The 22,397-nt window shown below is 37.8% G+C and overlaps 1 pseudogene; it reads right to left on the reverse strand.

Moving 5' to 3' along the window:
• Positions 1–5,461: 5,461 nt before the first annotated feature.
• Positions 5,462–6,418, reverse strand: LOC122678602 (annotated as a pseudogene).
• Positions 6,419–22,397: the final 15,979 nt, after the last annotated feature.

Below are 22,397 nucleotides of genomic sequence, written 5' to 3' on the forward strand. Positions count from 1 at the left end.
TTGTCCATGGAATTTCCCAGGCAAGAATACTGGAGTGGGTTTCCATTTATCTGACCATGAAAGCACCATTTCTAGGTTACCTATTCTGCTCAGGGAAGCATGATGCAGTGATGCTTGATGCAGTGCATGGGTTCACAAAGAGTCAGACATGACTTAGTGGCTGAACAATGTTAATTCTGTTCTATTGATACACGTATCTATTTTTATGCCAATACTGTTCTGTTTTGATTAATGTAGCTTTATAGTACAGGCTGAAATCAGAGAGTGTAATACATCCAGCATTGTTTTTCTTTCTCAATATATTGCTTTGATTTTGGGGTATTTTGTATCTCCATACAAATTTTAGAATTATTTGTTCTAGTTCCAGAAAAGTGCCATTGGTGTTTGATAGGGACTGTGCTTAATCTGTAGATTGCTTGATTATTATACTCATTTTAACAATATTAATTCTTTACAGTATATGAACACGTCTTTTCATCTTCAGTTTATTTCATCAATATCTTATAGTTTTGAGAGTATAAATTTTTTGCCTCTCAGTGAGATTTACTCTAAGTATTGTAATCTTCTGATAGAATTGTTTTTTAATATCTCTTTGTGATAGTTCATTTTTAGTGTGGGAAAGGCACTAGATTTTCTTTAAATTTTTTTTTTCTAAATTTTATACAGTGTTAAAGTTTATTTTCCGTTTATAGTTATCACAAAATATAAGCTATATTCCTTGTGTTGTGCAGTACATCCTTGAGCCTATCTTACACTTAGTGGTTTGTGTCTCCTGCACCAATTCCTCACTGACTCTCCCCTCCCCTGAGTTGGTAACGGCAGGTTTGTTCTCTATATCTGTGAGTCTGCTTCTTTTTTGTTGTATTCACTAGTATTTTTTAGATTCCACATGTAAATGTCTGTCTGGTTTATTTAGCTTAGCATAATGCCCTCCAAGTTCATCCACGTTGCTGCAAATGGCAAAACTCCATTCTTTGTTATGGTAGAGTAGTATTCCATTGCATATGTATATATAGACTACATCTTCTTTATCCATTCATCTGTTGTTGGATGTTTATGTTGCTTTCATATCTTGGCAATTATAAATAATTTTGGTGTCTGTGTCTCTCTTATGTAACTCCATCATTATGGGTTTTGAAAAAAGTACTTCCTGACTTTCTGTCACACAAGATGCTTCAGGTTCATATTGTATTTTCTCTGCCCCAGGCTTGGAATCAGTCAGTTCTCATGTAGCTCTGTTTCCTTTTATTGTAGGGTGCTGAGTGCTTAGTCATGCAGCCCTGTCCAACTCTTGCGACCCCATAGACTGTAGCCTGCCAGGCTCCTCTGTCCATGGAATTCTCCAGGCAAGAACACTGGAGTGGGTTGCCAGTGTAGAAAGGTATTAGAAACAAGCGTCAGGCACTGAGTTATGCTCCTTGCTAATGTGTTGTTACTTTCAGGCCCTTTGAGTTGACAGAAAAACAAAAAAACCCATTTGTGTATTAAGTGGTGTTTGCATACATATCTGTAAATATTTCTGTATGTATCCAAGGAGGAGAGTATTTTTATTTTGTGCCTTCTTGGATACCAAATAAAGAGCCACAGACAACATTTTAGGATTATGGGTAACTTTGATTTTTTATGCTTTTAAAAGGTTTTTGTATTTTTCAAAATAAAAGTGCATTGTCTTATAGTCAGAGAAACAATAATATTAAAACTTTTATAAAACTGACAAGTTGCAAGAAAATGAAATTATCAAAATTGTAGAGGAGTGATTATCATGTAGGTATGAAGTGTATAAAATTTCATGTATCATACCTGACTCTTAGTAACAGCTCAGTAAATATTAATTTGCTTATTTCTTTTGCTAAGGACAAGACAATAATAATATATGAATGAGAAAAGTTGTGGATTTAAAAACCTGTCATCTGTTTCCCCAATTGATGCCCAGGCAGAAAAAGCAACTACCTGTTTCTAGTGACTTTACCTTTCTTTACATTCTCATCTTCTTTCTTACCCTTCACTTATCTGGGAGGGAGACGTATGTGGGTGAGATTCCCTGTTTTCGGTTATCTCTGATTTATCAAGATGAATCATCCAACAACAGGAAAGAATGGTGGCTACTTACTGAGTTGGGGAGGTGAATGGGTATTGAAACATGGGGTAGGCTTTTAGATTTCTTGAGGTAAGAATATGAACATAGCTTTAGAAAACACCACAGGAAGTGGAGGTCTGACCCTTGTGTGCACCCTATACTTTTGAAGAAAGTTTCCTTGTGACTCCAATAGATTGTATGTAATGTACTGAGACTGGAGGGGAATATGAAGAATCTCTGTGAAGAAGTCTATTGTCAGCCTCACATATTTTGAGATGAGTGTCTGCTTTTTGAGTGAGTGTCTGGTGTTTGCTTTTTGTTTTGTTTTCTTATTATAGCATATATATATTTTATTTATTTATTTTAAATTGAAGGATAATTGCTTTACTGGTATCTGCTTAATGTAGAGTGTACTTGAGGGAGAAGGCAAACAATCCCCCAAAGACATTTGAGTTTCAAGAAGAAATGGTTAATACATAAATAGTTAAAAATAGAAAAGCCAAAATTACACTAATATAATAAAATTGGTCTTTATTTTGTGATGTTAAAACAAGACATGTGAAATATTTGGCAATGAGATGGGGGAGAAGTCATTGATAAATACATGTTATTTACAATATTTTAGTTATTTGTGTAAATTGTGGGATCATGGAGGGTTTATAATACCATTTTAATAAAAAGAAAACTAATAGTCAAATAAACAAAATAAAGTAAAAGATGTACATGTATCAACTAATCATTACATACCATCTAAAAAGGATTATTATTTCTTAAATTCTGTGAGGTGAGGTCCTTTGTCTTTGCTCTTCTTTCTTTCTCCTTTTTTGTTTTGTCTCTTCTTTCTTTCTCCTTCCTTCATTTCTTTTTTAAAATTACAGTTTTATTGAGATATAATTGACCTGCAGCATTATATAAGTTTGAGTATAGCATTATGATTTGACTTACATACATCATGAAATGATTACCACAATAAGTTTTCTGAACATCCATCATCTCATATAGATACAACAATAAAAATGGAAAAAAAATTTTCCTTGTGATGAGAACTCTTAAGATTTACTCTAACAACTTTCATATATAATGTGCTACAGTGTTAATTATATTAACCATGGTGTACACTACATCTCTAATACTCACATATCTGTTAACTGGAAGTTTGTACTTTTGACTACCTTCATCCAGTTCCCTTTTCCTTACCTCCACCTCTGGTAACCACAAATCTGATTTCTTTTTCTATGAGTTCATTTGTTTGTATGTTTGTTTTTGAAGTATAATTGACCTACAACACTGTATTCTTTCCTGGTACGCAACATAGTGAGTTGATATTTCTGTACATTTCAAAATGATCACCATGATAAATCTAGTTACCATTCACCACAATATGTCTAGATATCATCTGAGGTCTTAAAGGAAGGGAAAAAAAGAAAAACAGGAAATAAGGAAGAAAGGAAGGATAGATGGATAGAAGGAAGGAAAGAAAAAACTCTGGCTTCAAATATTTTTGGAAATATTTAATGATGAATAAAATAGAAACTATTTCACAGCATCTATTTCATATTTTCATTCTTATGATGAGAAATGGGAACAAAAACTAAGCAGGTGCTAACTTGTTTCATAAATTCTTATTATATAAAATTGTATGAAAAAGAGAAATAGTAAAAATAAGAATCTCCAAAACATATAACTTTGGTGAATCACGTATAACTATGTAACATTTGATAAATCTTTCCTAAAATAATTCCTTTAAAAGGTAAAGGAAAATTGAGAAGGAAAACTTAAAATCCCTTAAATCATCACAAAAGGTAAAATAGGAAAACTGTGCATGCAATATGGTGTAATTGTAGGAAAAGTCTGAAACATATGTGAAACTTTGAAATTTTATAAATGCAGGTTTTTTTTTTCTTCCCCAATGACTGTCTCTCTAGATTAGAAACAAAAATTTTCAATCTACATCTTCTTTAGAAAAAAGGATTTATGTGAATTTGGGTCATTTCCCAAATCTTGGTGAGGTCTTTTGAGAGGCTAGGTGGGAACAGAGATATCATGGGATGGTAGGGCTACAAAAAAGAAAGGAGGAGGCCACCAAAATGAGCCAGTTCTTCAAGGTTCCTTGAAAGTTTCTTAGGATTCCAGGGTTTGAAGAAAGAACCACTGACCCCTTCAGACCATATTTTGCTTGAGCATAGAGGAGGAAGAATTCCTTCCTTCCTTCATGTCCTCTTTGTTTATTGGTGCAGTAAGTCCCTCAGGCCACATAAGGGTACCAGTGCATGTGTAGACCTGGGTTTCCAATTCCTGTCTCTCATGAGTGTCCCTCTTCCTCATTCTTCTGACCCTCACTGAAGACTTCTCTTTCTTTCAGTTCCCCCTTATTATTGCCATTCTCCATTCTGGCTCATGTTCTCTCATCTGGTCAACCTGTCTTCCCTCTCATTCTCTCTTGCACATGTTCTCTCTCCCTTGCCTGAAGGGGATCATATTTACATATTATTTGGTACACTAGGTAGCTTTCTATTGGCTCTCAATCCCACGCTTGGCCTGTATACTTGGCTTTATATTACCAGGACTAGACCACTACAGAGAACATTTCCCAAGGACTTTTCTATTACTGCTGGCTTCTGATTAGCCTCAGCCGTGAGAAGTATGGGCAGAAACTAAAAGAGACAGCTAATGTGGTTCTGACGGAGGAAAGGTAGTGTCCCTTCAGTACTCGCAGCATCAGCGGCACTTTTCCAAGCTCATGGCTTGCCGCCTGGCCTCAGTACTTCCTCATCACCCAACGGTGGTGCCCCCAGTGAGACAGCGGGGCTGAGCCACCCTCGGAGTGGATTCCCTCCCCTTTGCCACCACTCAAAGGTGCCAGGAAAGGCACTGAGAATGGGTAACGTCTGCTTTGCCTTAATAGCATACTCCCTCTCTCAGTAATTGCTGGCTTCTTCTATACTTTCTCCAAATCCCTCTCTAATTTAAGATCAATCCCAACCCTCTCCCAACCCTGAGTCTAAAATTCATGACTCTTTATTATCAATGACCTTGCCTCTTTTATTGCTAGCAAAACTCCCCCTATAAACCTCAGATCAAATAAGAATTCAGGTTCTAGACAATTTTCTCAGTGCTAATCTCAATGGGAATGTTTCATAAATAAAAAAGAAAATTAATCTGTACCTAATTATCTCAATCTCCTGGATTGAAATAATTAACTGATGTATTGCTTTGTCCCTGAGCAAACTGACTGAGCAAAAACAGCAAGTAGCTCTTGGATTTTCTCAATAATTTCAAATGAAACAGGTTCTTGTAAGATATTTTGTCACATCTGTTATGAACTAAGAAAAGTTTTCCTCAACTTGTTATTCAAACATCTGATGAGATGCTTTTGCATTTCCGTCATCCCCTACCTGTTCTTTGCTGTCTGAAATGCTGTAAGCCTTTTTGCCACATTCTTTTCAGAGCTTCTTTTACTTCCTTGTTCTTCAGGCTGTAGACAAGGGGATTCACTAGGGGAGTGACCACACTGTACTGCAGGGAAAAAATCAACTCCAGCGGGGAACTTAAGGTTGGCATGAGATAGCGAAGAAAAGCAGATCCATAGAAGAAGCTTACTGTGGTGAGGTGGGAGGAACAGGTAGAGAAGGCCTTACTTCTGCCTGCAGTGGAGCTGATGTTCAGGATGGTGGAGACAATGTGGGCATATGAGAAGACGACCAGGAGTAAAGTTCCAGAAGCATGCACAATGGTGGAGAACCCCAGGACTGATTAGTTGATGGAGATATCAGAGCAAGAGAGAGAGAACAGAGATGGCAGCTCACAGCTGAAGTGAGGCATGACATGTGCCCCACGCAAGTCCAAGTTCAAAGTCATAAGGGTGTTAATGAGAGCATCCAGAAAGCCCAGTCCCCAGGAGAGCCATACTAGACCCCCACATAGCTGTTTATTCATCAGCTGACCATAGAGCAAAGGCTGACAGATGGCAGTGTAGCGGTCATAAGCCATGGCAGAGAGCACGAAGGCTTCAGTCCCTGCAATGGAAAACACAAAAAAAGCCTGGGCAAGGCAACCTTCTACTGATATTGATTTCTTCTCAGACAGGAGATTCTCCAGCATCTTGGGCACAATGACTGAAGTTAAACAAAGATCTAGGAAAGAGAGGTGGCTGAGGAAGAAGTACATGGGTGAATGGAGGTGAGATTCCATCCTGATGACAGTCATCATCATCAGATTCCCTATCAGGGTTAGGAGGTAAATCCACAGGAAAAGTACAAAGAACATAACCTGGATGTGGGAGTCAGCAGATAGTCCAAGGAGGATGAATTCTGTAATGGTGCTATGGTTTCCTAAAACCATGAGAGAAGGTATTCCACTGGAATGAAAGCAGAAAAAAATGTATAAGTATTCACCTCCTTTTCATGTCATCTCAGAGTTCTTATTTCATTCCATGTACACATATGTCTCTCTTTAGCCTGCTCATCTTTTACAAGGAGTTAAAAAAAAGTCTCCCTCCTTCCCCCAAATTCTTAACTCAATTGCCAGATGTTTAACTCCTGGAACCATGAGCCAGTCCATCTGTCTATGTTCTTTCCTTTTGTGGCTCCTCTGCCAAAATAGGTCTGGAGAACTTCATTTAATTTTTCAGTCTAGTCTATGACTAACTGGTTTCATCTTGAACTATCCCTTGTGATTTTTTTTTTTTTTTTTTTAGCTGTACTGAATGGCTTGCAGGATCTTAGTTCCCTGACCAGGGATTGAACCCACACCCTCTGCAGTGAAAACACAGAGTCCTAACCACTGGACCACTAGGAAATTCCCTACCATCCCTTGCTTTTATTCTGTAACACTACTGGTCAAAACCAGTAAACCCAGGTGGTTTTGGTGTGCCTCCAGTTGCAGAATCAGGGCACCAATTAGTCAGATTGTATTCGTTCTGGTGACCTCATTACTATTCTATTCTCTGCCTTCAGCTGATAGTCTATTGAAATTTTTCCTATTCAAATTTTGACCCAAATCCCATTGCTCTTGAATCTTCACTATAATTTCTATCTCCTCCATTATATATGTCTTCCTTCTCTTCCTGCACAGATTATAGAAAAGAATGATACCTGTCATTCATTTTTTTTTGTTTTTTGGTGTCAGTTATGTCTGCTGCTGCTGCTGCTGCTAAGTCGCTCTGTACGACCCCATAGATGGCAGCCCACCAGGCTCCCCTGTCCCTGGGATTCTCCAGGCAAGAACACTGGAGTGGTTTGCCATTTCCTTCTCCAATGCATGAAAGTGAAAAGTGAAAGTGAAGTCACTCAGTCATGTCCAACTCTTAGCGACCCCATGGACTGCAGCCTACCAGGCTCCTCCGTCCATGGGATTCTCCAGGCAAGAGTACTGGAGTGGGGTGCCATCGCCTTCTCTGGCAGTTATGTCTAGGTATTATCAAACATTTAGCTTTCCCTCTACTTGAAGATCACAACAAAACTATAGGTGCTGCATTATCTCAAATTTTAGAAGGAGGAAATTCAATCTGAAACTGTTGCAGTAACTTGCTGCTATTGAGAGAGTAAGTGAGTGGGTGAGATTTACATTCATCCCAGGTCTATGAAGCTATCATCATCTTTGATTTTTATGTTCTGACCAGCTGATATCCATTTTCTTTAGCCTGTTTACTTATCCCCACTCTGTGTTCTCTTTTACTCCTTATCCTGTAAACTCTTTCGACCTTCGTTTGGATATCTATTGCTCTGATTTTCAGCAGAGTGTGTGAGTACTATTTCCTTTTTCTCCAAGCATATTGCTTGCTTATGGAGAACAGATTTGGTATTCAGTCATCTTTATTATCTTAAATCCTGAACTACAGCAGAATGAGAGGCATATGATGGGTCCTCAATATTTTTTGGATATAGAAATAATGGAACTAGTATAGAACATATTGTGTGTGCTTTGTTTGAGGAATACCCACCTCCTCCTTGCCCTCCCCCATACCAGTCTGATTTCTGGTTTCAGAAATAAACAACTTGAGAATGACTGGGAAGTTGTAAAGAAAAGGAAGGCTCTGTGGGGTTGTGTGGTTGCAAAGGACTTACTTTCTATTGTACTAACTGGCACCTAAAGATTCATTCCCTCTAGGGAGTACCTACTAGCTCATTTTGGGCCACATTCAGAGGGTTGCTTAAAAATATGACAGTTATTCATCTATCCATCAGATAATTTATTGATCAGTTACTAATTTGTTTAGTCACTTAATATTTCATTTGTCCACTCCATTTTCCCTCCTGTCAATTCAGCAATGTATTCATCTGTTTCATTCAGTTATGCATTACTTCATCAATTCTGTCATTTATCTAATTATTCAAAGTATTATAGATTTATTTTGTGCAAGGCTTACTTACAATAGATTGGGCAAAAAGACCTTGCTTAACCTTTGCTGAACTGTTGTGTAAATACACTTATTTGTCCTGTTTTTCCACTTACATTTTTCCAGAACCCAGGGTTGAGTTCTTACACTGATTAATTTTTTTGTACCCAGCATGAAATCTCAGACTCTATTCTGTCATGAGTTCTCTTTCCTGGTATGATAACTCCTTACTGAAATCTTGATCTGTCAACGAGAACTGGGAATCAACTATGAATTCCCCAAACTTTCACCTGGGGAATCTCCCCAAAGTCTCAGTTGTTCTTGCCCAAAGAACTCACCAGTGTAGATTCAATTCTTGCTGGGCTAGCCAATGCCCTGCTTTTTCTAACTTTCCTTTATTTTCCTATTTCTGTTTAGACAAGTTCTTATACTTTCACCCTTTATCAGAACCCATATTGAAATTACCTCTTGATTCTATCTGGTGAGTAAGTTGTACTCCAACATGGTGACCTAAATTAATATTTACTCCAGTAAAGATGAATAATGGAATGATAACCAAATGGAAAAGTCAATTTTTCCTGTCTTTGAGTTTGTAAAATCTTACAGAAATAAACAATTCTTTGTGTTCTTCAGTAGCAAAATAGTCAATCCAGTCCATTCACTTTAACTGGAAAATTTCTCAAAATTTGTAATTTACTGTTTAATTTTGGTCAGACACAGTTTGGCCACATTTGCTCCATATTTGTTCTCCAGTTTTTCCGTATTTACTCTCAGTATAGACCTAGTTACTATCAAAGTTTTGTTTCCAGCATTCAGCCTGAAAAAACTCTAGGATATCCAAAGGACTTTGGAGAAACTGTGGGAGATCCAATATTTGAAAACCTCTGTCCTCTGCTAACATCTCACAAAGCCCAGCAGCAAGGCAGGTGGAAGTCCACGTTGTAAGATTCTATGATTTTCTCCCTCTGACTTCCAACATAGATCCTCTGACTATGAGCAGGCGAGGAGAGAGCTTCATTTCAACCTTGCAGTGAAGGTTATACACTAATTTCAAATTCTTGTCACTTACCGTGAAAGCGAACACAGTGGCTTCAATTCACATTAAAGTTGAATGCTTATTTTGAAATTCAGAAAAAGGTAGAGAGAAGTTTTGATGCTTACATAGAGAAGAGAGAAAGATAAGAACGTAAAGCTCAAGGTGATCCTCTTGATAGAAATGTGCTATTTACCAATTTGCCTGGATAACTGTGTGTGAGCACTTCTTAAAATAGGTCAGCTCTTAATATCTTATAAATGTTCATGTCAGATTTTATCTTAAAGAGAAAAAGAGCAAGGTATTGCATTTCTGGATCACTGAAGAATAATAAAAAATAATTATCACCTTCTACCCTATTATTTTTTACTTATGTTTACACTGCTGTGAATTCATTTTACTTAACATTTGCCTAAATTTAAAATACAACAAATTCTGAAAGCAAAAGAACATAAATGCCATTATAAATTATTAATTCATTTATATCCAATGATTTTACATCATTCTCAAAAAGATATTCTAAGAAAACAGTCTCCAGATTTATCTACTGAGTGTATGTGAAAGGTGCTCAGTTGTGTCTGACTCTTCGTGACCCCATGGACTGCAGCCTGCCAGGCTCCTCTGTCCATGGAATTCTCCAGGCAAGAACACTGGAGTGACCTGCCACTTCCTTCTCCAGGCTACTAAGTGTAATCAGACACAAAATATCAGCTAATTACATTAATGACTGGATGGACAGATTAATGAAAATAGAATGAGAGACAAGTCTAGTGTTGGAAGGCAGAAATGGCCTGGGTAACAATTATTGGGAATATAAGAAACTCGGAAGAATATACAGTATATGGGTATCCCAAGCACACTTTGAAAAGGAGAGAAGGAGAAAAGGAGAGAAGGGATACAGGACATGTGGTTTGTATTCATGGAAGATAGACTTTGCATACCTTAATATTCTCCTTATAATCTTTGCCAGATCCTGCTCTTCCTCTTCTCCTTTAACCATGAATTTTGTTGATAACCAGAGTATTGTTGATGACTGAGGTGATTAATAATAGCAGAAAGGTGAACTATTTTTAGCAAATGTATTTAGAGTTTAAAAGAAGGAGGAGGATGTCAGCTTACTCAAGTTTATCAACTATGTTATGCTTTTCCCTATTCCTCCCCAGAATGGGGATCTTCAGGCTCTTGCTTTACGCTTCCCAGATCAATGCAGATCACATAACAAGTTTGTGCTTAACTCTAAAAAGCATAGATAGGATTTATTTAGTAGATGCTAAGAGCTTCAAAGGAGAGAGACATCCATAAAGTTCTTAGTGTGTGAAACTCAGACTGCAGTGCAATGAAAAGATGATGGGAGAACTTAAGATAAAAGAAAGTGCTTGAGAAAGCCAGGTGCAGAAGGCTGGAGAAGGAAAAGAAAACAGAAACTGGAAGTCCCAGGTAGGAATGAAGGAAAACTTTAGAGAAATCGTAGAGGTCTGGGTTTTTGTGGCATAAAGCTCATCTTTTGACTCTAGTCTCATGGTGACATAAGAAGTCATCTTTGGTCAGGTGACCACTACTCACAGGGAAATCAATAATTCTATAGGTGAATTCCATAAAGTGTACATGTTAAGGTTTTCTATTTACAAATATCACAAGGGAGAGAGAATTGACCAACTCAGATGGAGAAGCTGAAAGCTGCCTTGGTCCTGCCACTTTCAAATTCTGACAGGAGCACAGGAGAAATTTTTCTCATGTTATCCCAAACCAATTCACAGAAGCTATTCTTCATTTAACACTCTTCATGAGTCTATATACCGGGTAAAGAATATCAGCAAAGCAAGTGATTTTCAGATATAATCTAGCTGAAGGGAAGCCAGAGAGACTGGTGGAGCTGGTGAAACTCAGCAGTACAAAAGAGCTGTAGTCCCTGAGGTCAAATCTGAAGCCAAGTTTTGAACTTATTAACTAGAAGAGTGAAGGCCGTAGAACTCCTAGGGGAATCTTACAAGTATAAGCTATAGAACTTTAGGATTCAAGTTCTTACTGTAAACCCTGGAGTAATGTAGGTTTTTTTTTCCCATTTATTTTTATTAGTTGGAGGCTAATTATTTTACAATATTGTAGTGGGTTTTGTCATATATTGACATGAATCAGCCACGGATTTACATGTATTCCCCATCCTGATCCCCCCTCCCACCTCCCTCTCCACCCGATTCCTCTGGGTCTTCCCAGTGCACCAGGCCCGAGCACTTGTCTCATGCATCCAGCCTGGGCTGGTGATCTGTTTCACCCTAGATAATATACATGTTTCGATGCTGTTCTCTCAAAACATCCCACCCTCGCCTTCTCCCACAGAGTCCAAAATTCTGTAGTGTGGGTTTTAAAAGCAGGCAAGCTGAGGGACTTACCTCGCAGTCTAGCAGTTAAGACTCTGTGCTTCCCCTGCAGAGGGTGTGGGTTCAGGGGAACTGAGATCTTGCATGTCTTGAGGTGTGGCTAAGAAAAGAAAAGCAGGCAAGCTGAGAAGTCTTTGCCTATTAGCCACTCACTGGAGGGATACTTTATTAGGAAATTATCAAGGAAGCTGTTTCAGTTCAGTTCAGTGCAGTTGCTCAGTCATGTCCGACTCTTTGCGACCCCAGCTGCTTAGCAAGATGTAATTCACCTGACAGCTCACTTTTCCATATTCACAAGGAACTGTAGGGTTTTTTTGGGGGTAAATTTATTTATTTTAATTGGAGGCTAATTATTTTACAATACTGTAGTGGGTTTTGCCATACATTCAGATGAATCAGCCATGGGTGTACATGTGTCCCCCATCCTGAACCCCCCACCCATCTCCCTCCCCATCCCATTCCTCAGGTTCGTCCCAGTGCACCGGCCCTGAGCGCCCTGTCTCATGCATCGAAACTGGACTGGCTTAAACACACCTGGGATGAACAATTTGGTTACTAAATCCATTAAAAAAAATCAGAAACAGTTAGCAATGACACTACCCAAATTGAATTGAATGCATCTGTGAAAGCTTATTTTATACAACAGTGCTGTGAAAAGCAGTGTACAAATCAGCACAATGACCGTCTCGTGGAAGGCATCCTCATCTCTGGGAACGAGCTGTTGGACTGTAATGAGAATCAACTCAGCTTATGTGAAATTTTTGCTTTATTTTTATTTAAAAAATGAAATTGAGATATAATTGATATGTAACATTGTGTAAGTTTAAGCTATACACTCTATTGATTTGATACAAGTATATATGTATCAGCATGATTGCCACTGTAGCATTAGCTAACACATTTATCAAGTCATGTATTTTTTTTTTTTTTGGTGAACAATTAAGATCTAGTCCCTTAGCAAACTTGATATTTATAATATAGTACTATTGTTTATAATCTCTATAAAGGGCATTAGATCTCCAGAGCTTATTTATCTACTAGTTACAAGTGTGTACTGTTAGACAGTATCTCTCATATTCCACTATTCCCCACTATTCCTCAGCTTCTGTTAACTACCATTCTACTCGCTATTTTTATGAGTTTGATTTTTAGATTACACATATAAATGATACCATGTAATATTTGTCGTTCTCTGTCTGACTTATCTCACTTAGCATAGTGTCCTCAAGGTCCATTCATGGTGTTGCAAATGCCAGGATTTCCTTTTTTCTCATGACTGAATAATATCTCTGTCTTGAAAATAGACAGGACACTCTGGGGCCTTCTCCAGGAGAGACACCCCCTCCATGTCCCTGCCTCTTATTTGTAGAATAGCTTTAGCCTCCTAAGCCATCCCTGAGTTCCAAAGAGCAAATTTAGTCAGAGAAGTAAGAAAATGCAGAAGCAAAGGAAAACAATCAAGCAAGGCAAAAGAATAAAAGTTTTAGCCATAGAACAATGTCATGGACCCTTAATTCTTCCTCAAGGGCTATAGATAATATTTTGAGTCATGTCCTTGAGTTCTTTATCAGATGCTAAAACCCCCACCAGGTGGAAGAAGTTAATTGTATGCTGACCCCCAAGCACATAGACCCCAGACCTGTTGGAATCAGAAGGTTGGTGATTGAGATTCCCAAAATATTATCCTGTTACCTCATCATCAACTAATCAGAAGGATGTCCATAAGCTGATCATGTACCCCACAACCTTTACCTCTAATGTTGCCATTAAAAACCCTTCCCTGAAAGCCATTGAGTTTGGGTCTTTTGAGCATTAGCCACTTATTTTTCTTGCTCGGCCCTGAAATAAACATTGTATTTTCCTTCACCACAACCCCGTGGATTGGCTTTGCCACACATTGGGCACGTGGATCCAAGTTGGCCACAGTATCTATCTATATCTACATCCATCTATATCTATTTATATCAATACACACAGTTTACCCTTGAACAACATGGGTTTGAACTGCGTGGGTTCATTTAACATGGATTCTTTTTCACTAAATGCTTACCTCAATACAACACAATCTGCAGCTGGTTGAATCTGAGGATATAGAAGACAGACTGTACAGTTATACTTGAATTTTTCACTGTGGTGTTGGTTTAAGTTATACTTGAAAAATCTTGCCTTGTTCAAGGGTCAACTGTATATCTACATCACATCTTCTTTAACTGTTTTTTCTTTGATGGACACTTACATTGGTTTTACCCAGAAGTAGAGTTGCTGTGTCATATGATAGTTCTATTTTTAAGTTTTTTTGGGGGAATTTCCATACTATTGGGTTGGCCAAAAAATTTGTTTGAGTTCTTCATATCTTACAGAAAAAAGAATACTTGAATGAACTTTTTGGCCAATCCAATATTTTTGATACTGGATGCAATGATTTACTTTCCCCTCAGCAGTGCAGGAAGTTTTCCTTTTCTCCATATCCTCACCAACACTTGTTATTTCTTGACTTTTTGATAATAGCCATTCTGACAGGTATGAGGTGACTTCTCATTGTAGTTTTGATTTGCATTTCCTGAATGACTAGTGATTTTAGAATCTTTTCATGTATCAATCAACACCTGCTAGCATATCCGTAAGTCTTTCTGGGAAAAAATACCTTTTCAGATTCTCTGCCCTTTAAAAAAATCAGATTATTTTTGCTACTGAGCTGTATGAGGTCTTAATATATTTTAGATATTAACCCCTTATCAAATACATGATTTGCAAATATTTTCTCCCATTTAGTAAGTTGCCTTTTCATTTTGTTGATGGTTTCCTTTGCAGTGTACAAGGATTTTAGTTTGATGTAGTCTCAATATATATTTTTTATTTTATTGCTTTTGCTTTTGGTGTCAGATTCAAAACATTACTGCCAAGACCTGTACCAAGGAGCTTACTGCCTTTGTTTTCCTCTAAGAGTTTTATGGCTTTAAGTCTTACAGTCAAATCTTTAATTCATTTCATGTTAATTTTTGTGTATGGCCTAAGCTAGTAGTCTGGTTTAATTCTTTTGCATATGACTGTCCAGTTTTTAAACAACATTTCCTGAAGAGACTGTACTTTCCCTATTATATATTCTTGACTCCTTTATTGTAAATTAATTGGCCATATGTGCATATGTTTATTTCTAGGCTCTCAGTTCTATTCTGTTAATCTATGTGTTGGTTTTTATGCCAGTACAATACTATTTAATCACTCCTGCTTTTTTTTTTAAGGACTTCTCTCATGGCTCAGATGGTAAAGAATCCTCCTGCAATGTGGGAGACCTGAGTTCGATCCCTGAGTTAGGAAGATCCCCCAAAGAAGAGAACAGCTACCCATTCCAGTATTCTGGCCTGGAGAATCCCCATGGGCAGAGGAGCCTGGCAGGCTACAGTCCATGGGGTTGCTTTTTTAAAATATAATTTTATTCATTTATTTATGACTATGCTTGGTCTTCATTGCTGTAGGGCTTTTCTCTAGCTGCAGTGCCACTTATATCCAACATTAAATTGGAAGTCCCAGACAGAGCCATTAGGTAAGAGAAAGAAATAAATGTCATCCAAATTGGAAAGAAAGAAGTAAAACTGTCACTATTTGCTCATGACATGAGATTATACATAGAAAATCCTTAAGACACTACCATAAACTACTAGAACTAATTAGAGAATTAAGTAAAGTTACAGGATACAAAATTAATATACAAAAATCTGTTGCATTTCTATACACTAAAAAACTATCAGAAAGAGAAATGAAGAAAAATAATCCCATTTACAATTTTATCAGAAATAATAAAATACCTAGGAATAAAGTTAACCAAAGAGGTGAAAGATTTATACAATGAAAATTATAAGACATTAATGAAAGAAATTGAAAAAGACACAAATAAATAAAAAGATGCTTTGTGCTCATGGATTGGGAGAAATAATATTGCCAAAATCTATAATACCCAAAGAAGTCTACAGATTCCATGCAAATCCCTCTCAAAATACCAATGATACTTTTCACATAACTAGGGCAAATAATTCTAAAATTTGTATGGAAAAATGAAACACCTCAAATAGCCCAGGTTGGATGCATGAGACAAGTGCTCAGGGCTGGTGCACTGGGAAGACCCAGAGGGATGGGATGGAGAGGGAGGCGGGAGCGGGGATCGGGATGGGGAACACATGTAAATCCATGGCTGATTCATGTCAATGTATGGCAAAAACCACTACAATACTGTAAAATAATTAGCCTCCAACTAATAAAAATAAATGAAAAAAAACCCATCTTGTTCAATAGCAAAATGCCTTTCTGCTGCATTGTCTACTTTATGAAATAGTCTTGGTATTTCTTTATTTTCTAGTAGATTTTAGAAGCTTGCTTTTTGTAAATCCTTTTTTGTAAATAAGAGAAAGGAGTATGTCAAGGCTGTATATTGTCACCCTACTTATTTAACTTATATGCAGAGAACATCATGAGAAATGCTGGACTGGATGAAGCACAAGCAGGAATCAAGATTGCTGAGAGAAATATCAATAAACTCAGATATGCAGATGACACCATCCTTATGGCAGAAAGTGAAAAGGAACTAAAGAGCCTCTTGATGAAAGTGAAAGAGGAGAGTGAAGAAGTTGGCTTAAAGCTCAACATTCAGAAAACTAAGACCATGGCATCTGGTCCCATCACTTCATGGCAAATAGATGGGGAAACAATGGAAACAGTGACCAACTTTATTTTTGGGGGGGGCTCCAAAATCACTGCAGATGGTGACTGCAACTATGAAATTAAACTATACTTGTTCCTTGGAAGAAAAGCTATGATCAACCTAGACAGCATATTAAAAAGCAAAGACATTACTTTGCCAACAAAGGTCCATCTAGTCAAAGTTATGGTTTTTCAGTAGTCACGTATGGATATGAGAGTTGGACTATAAAGAAAGCTGAGGGCCGAAGATTTGATGCTTTTGAAACTGTGGTGTTGGAGAAGACTCTCGAGAGTCCCTTGGACTGCAAGGAGATCCAGCCATTCCATCCTAAAGAAATCAGTCCTGAATATTCATTGGAAGGACTGATGCTGAAACTCCAATACTTTGGCCACCTAATGTGAAGAACTGACTCATTGGAAAAGACCCTGATGCTGGGAAAGATTGAAGGCAGAAGGAGAAGGGGATGACAGAAGATGAGCTGGTTGGATGGTATCACTGACTCAATGGACATGAGTTTGAGTAAGCTCCGGGAGTTGGTGATGGACAGGGAAGCCTGGTGTGCTGCAGTCCTTGGGGTCGCAAAGAGTCAGGCATGACTGAGCGACTGAACTGAATGGATTCAGGTTGTGCCTGTTCCTGAAAATGCTTGCCTTGCTTAATTACACCATACAGTCTTCTGACCAGTCCTCATGGAGTATAAATCTGCCTATGTTACCAAACTTTGCCCTGATACCACAGTCTGACCTTGGTGTTGCCCGAAGGATTCACAACAAGTTACATCTTATAGAATAGTCACCTTCTCAGTCTTTGTTGTTTCTGGTCATTTTGCCACTGTTAGTATTGAATATTCATACATTTTCCTAGATGATGGGACCTTATTAGGTTCAGTTTACATCTCAGGTATTCACTATGCCAATATGTGGTGTATATAGTTCATATCTTTTTTTTCATTTATTTTTATTAGTTGGAGGCTAATTACTTTACAATATTGTAGTGTTTTTTGCCATACATTGACATGAATCAGCCGTGGATTTAAATGTGTTCCCCATCCCGATCCCCCCTCCCGCCTCCCTCCCCATCCTGGAAATAGAACTGCCATATGACCCAGCAGTCCCACTCCTGGGCATACACACCAAAGAAACCAGATCTGAAAGAGACACATGCACCCCAATGTTCATCACAGCACTGTTTATAATAGCCAAGACATGGAAGCAACCTAGATGCCCATCAGCAGATGAATGGATAAAGAAGCTGTGGTACATATACACAATGGAATATTACTCAGCCATTAAAAAGAATTCATTTGAATCAGTTCTAATGAGATGGATGAAACTGGAGCCCATTATACAGAGTGAAGTAAGCCAGAAAGATAAACACCAATACAGAATACTAACACACATAGTTCATATCTATTCAAATTCAACACTGTAAGGAAACAGCATGCTGGAACAAATTAAATTTTGAGTTCCTTTATCTCTGTACTTGTCAAATTCTGTTGGAAGGAAACAGTTTCTCTAGTAGTTATACCAGTATAAGTGAAACAAAGCAATAAAAGAAATTGAGGCCACTATCAGCAAGAATCTGAACATTTCTGTGTTTGAAATTTTCTATGTGAGTTAGACAGATAATCGCTTCAGTTATTCCACAGCAGTCTTTCAGCTTCCTTGTGCTCACTTACCCTTCCAGAGAGATCACAGTGCTTCCAATTCACACTGAAGTTTCAGTGAGTGAGACCAGATCCAGTGTAGTATTAATAGAAGAGATGAACTTCATCTTTACAGGGAGAAAAGAGAGTTAGTTAGAATGCTGCTCTTAATGGGAAGTGGGTTTATCAGTTTGTAGAAATGGTGATATGAGAACACTTTGCCCAGTATCACTTTACCGATCAGCAGGATGTTATATTTTGGGGGCTATTTTAATAGTCATTCTGTTTTATCATTTTATCACTAGAATGATTATGTATTTAAACATGGGATGGCGTTTCTAACCAGACTCAAAATTAATACCTCTAGATTCAATGAAAAATGGTGATAGTGCTGATAAGATGAAGATGTCAGACATTGCTCGAAGTACTTTACATTTATTAACCTACTTATTTCTCACATAAATCATGAGATCATGGCTGTTTTTATCCTTCATCCTGTTACTTAAAAAATTAGTTGAAGAACTGTAGCAGAAGGTGATTAGGCAACTTGCCAAAATCACAAAGGTTTAAAATGGTGGAGTTGGAGTTTGAGCTCAGTAGCCTGGCATATGTCTTACTGCATCCTTCTCAAGGAGACGGGTGGATGGGAAATATTCCTTGAGAATGAAACATATAACAAAATGTTCTTAACAGTTTGCTAGCCACATATATATTTAATACAAAAGGGTTAGTTAGTGTCACAAGTCTTGGGGTTGATGGGTTAATAAGAAGGGGAACAGAGAGGTTCAGTGTTTCCTCTATTCACTGAGCATGAAAGCATGCACATATGATGATTCCAAGTGGGGCAGTTTGGATAGTCCGAAGTAGGAAAATTCCATGAGTATTTGGGAGGCCCTAGGACTAGAAAGTGGTAATACAGAACAATAACATCACTGAATTTAAATTTTTTTCTTAAATTTTTCTTGGCTTTTGCCTCTCTCTCATATGCTTCAATATCTATATTAGTTTGATCAGTTTTGAAGATAATTTTAGTAACAGCAGAAAAGTGAACCATCTAGGTGCGTATGATCGGGCCCTAGGAAGGACTAAAACCCTACTATCTATCCCTGTACACTCTCCCCATTTTTCCCCTGTTAGCTTCGCTGCTGTTCCCGGCTTTCATTATAATCCCAGTGGTGGTGGTTAGTCGCTCAGTCGTGTCCAACTCTGCGACTTCGTGGACTGTAACCTGCCAGGCTTACCTGTCCATGGAATTCTCCAGGCAAGGATTGGGTTGGGTTGCCAAATTCTAAAGCCTGGGCTAATGCGAGGATTGAACCCAAAGTGTATGAAATCCCATTCCCATTGTCCAACAAAAGTCATCAAGAACAGTGAGTGTTTCTCAAGTAACTGCTCAGAGAGGTAAACAAATACCTCACTGCAAGGAAGTGATGAAAGTCTGTCTAAATTTAGGGGATTGATTTCCACAGATAGGAAGTCAATGAGAAAAACCTAGGGTGGAAAGAAGACCCAATGATCTCAGAGAACCAGAAGGAGGTCATATGAGGAGAGTGAAAGAAATTGTCAGGAGAGAGAGGGAAAACTTCAGAGAATCATGGAGAATATTACCAAGCTTTGGGCTGTTTATGACTCAGAAGACGCCCTGCTTTGGTGATCTTTCCTGAGGCTGAGAGGTCTCTGTATTCATAGGGACCAATATTTTTGTAATCCAACTGTAGGAACTTGAGAGCATTTGCTTTTGTTGCTAGCTTACAAATGTTTACCCCTAAAACTTCAGGACATGCATCCTATGAGCTCTGACTTGGTCCTGCTTCTTTTCCTCTAGCCTCTAGGACTCTCAAACCCTTAACAAAAGTTATGCGCAGTTCCTCTCTGATGATCTTAAGCCCAGCCACTTGGGCATCTATTTAGTTTCCTCTCTGATTTTAAATTCTGTGCTAGAGAATGCATGATGTAAGTGATTCCCAGATATAAGCCTTTAGAAGGGCAGGTATAGATTAGGCAGCAGTAATTGACTGCTGAGCCTGGAAGCACAGGAGACAGAGTAGTCAATGTCTTTTATTCTCTGGAGTCACAGCTTTAGATTCATGAACTAAACAAAAGGAAATTTCTAAAAGCCTCTGGGTATTTTATTTAATGTGGGCTTTTGGTAATTCTGTGTTGAAGCTTTGACTTTGATGAAAACTCTTGGTTGTCTAGCAGGATTTGTAAAGAGACAAGGTGGGTCACAACATCTTTCATGCACTTACTCTCAGTATATCACATTTGGGAATGCCAGGGGAAGCTGTGTGTTGATCTTTAACTGACCATCAGGTTATTTTTCTTTGTCCATATGATGTGAATTCATAAACATCTCTCAGATGGGTATTTTAGTGGTCATTTCTGTCAATGATCAGAGAGATTTTCAGGAAAACATTTGAATGTAGACCATGAAAGTCAATGGAGTAGATGGTGTTAAGGGCTGAATGATATGTAAATAGTGACAAATGCATTTTCATCTTGAAGGAACAGAACTGAAAAATATTAGTTGGATTTTAGAGTTGGCCTTATTGTTGTCAAGAAGGATGAGTGGAAGTATTAGATTGAAGAAGAATCAGATTGTGCATTAATGCAGGAAAAACTAGTATGTTTTCATTTTTGGAAGATAATAAGACCGGGGCAGTAACAAAATAATAAACCATATTTATAATTACTATCCAAAAGCCAGATATTGTTCTATTTCCTTTTGACATGTTAACTATTTCTGCACAACAGCTCTATGAAGTAGAGTATTACAATATCCCCTTTCAGTTCAGTTCAGTTCAGTCGCTCAGTCAGGTCCGACTCTTTGCGACCCCATGAATCGCAGCACGCCAGGCCTCCCTGTCCATGAGGAAATGGAGGCAGAGGAATGTGAAATAATCTAGGCCAAGTTCACACAGCTATTAAATGGAGGAGTTAGGATTAAAATTCAAATGACAGGCTTCAAAATCTGGTTTTTGTCCATTTGTTAACTGGCCTCAAATGGAGGAGTGGAACTGAAGGTCTGTCACAGGAATGTTCGTAGGCTGAAGAGGAGCTGGATATATAAAAGAAGGAGAGGGGTGAGTGATAAAGCAAAGTCTAAACTCTGATAGAAGACTGAAGAGGAGCTGGATATATAAAAGAAGGAGAGGGGTGAGTGATAAAGCAAAGTCTAAACTCTGATAGAAGACTGTGCCCCTGCTCTGGAAGATGACTCTGGGCAAGCAGACAGGACACATTTCATGTCATTTATTATTCTCCTGCTTTCACACTGTAATAAACAGCTCAATTGTTATTTTGGGGTTATTTTTTATATGTATTTGCTTTTGTATGTATGTTTTGGCTTATATTTGCAACTGGGATTATGCCATTCCTTACTATTGATAGACCAAATATATTTTGATACCTGAATTAATATTAATGTAAAGATGCATTGTGATTTAAACATGTTATTTGATATGTGTTACTTTTTGCCCTTTATCATTCATAATACAATGATTAAGATTTTATGATACTCTTTATTTATGTATATATTTTTATATTTAAAAAATTTTTATTGGTGTATAATTGATTTACAATATTGTGTTAGTTTCAGGTATACAGCAAAATGATTCAGTTTTATCTATATATATTCCTTTTCATATTCTTTTCCATTTTGGTTTATTATAAGGCATTGAGTATAGTTCTCTGTGCTATACAATAGGACCCTGTTGTTTATCCATAGCATGTTTAATAGTTTGTATCTGCTAGTCTCAAACTTCCAGTCCAACCTTTCCTCTCTGACTACAACCACCAGTCTCTTCTTTGTGTCTGCGAGTCTGTTTTGTAGATAAATTCACTTGTGTCACATTTTAGGTTCCACATATAAGTGGTATCATATGGTATTCATCTTTCTCTTTCTGACTTACTTTGCATAGTATGGTAATCCCTATGTCCATCCATGTTGCTGAAAGCAAGCAATATGGCATTATTTCATAATTTTTTTCTGACTGAGTAGTATTCCATTGTAAATATGTACCACATCTTCTTTATCCATTTATCTGTTGATGGATATTTAGGTTGTTTCTATGTCTTGGCTACTGTAAATAGTGCTGCCATGAATATAAGGGTGCATGTATCTTTTGGAATTATAGTTTTGTCTGGGTGTATGCCCAGGAGTGAGATTGCTAGATATGGCAACTCTATCTTTAGTTTTTTTGAAGAACCTCCATACCATTTTTCATACTGG

Source organism: Cervus elaphus, chromosome 3, assembly GCF_910594005.1.
Source record: "Cervus elaphus chromosome 3, mCerEla1.1, whole genome shotgun sequence".
NCBI classification, from domain to species: domain Eukaryota; kingdom Metazoa; phylum Chordata; class Mammalia; order Artiodactyla; family Cervidae; genus Cervus; species Cervus elaphus.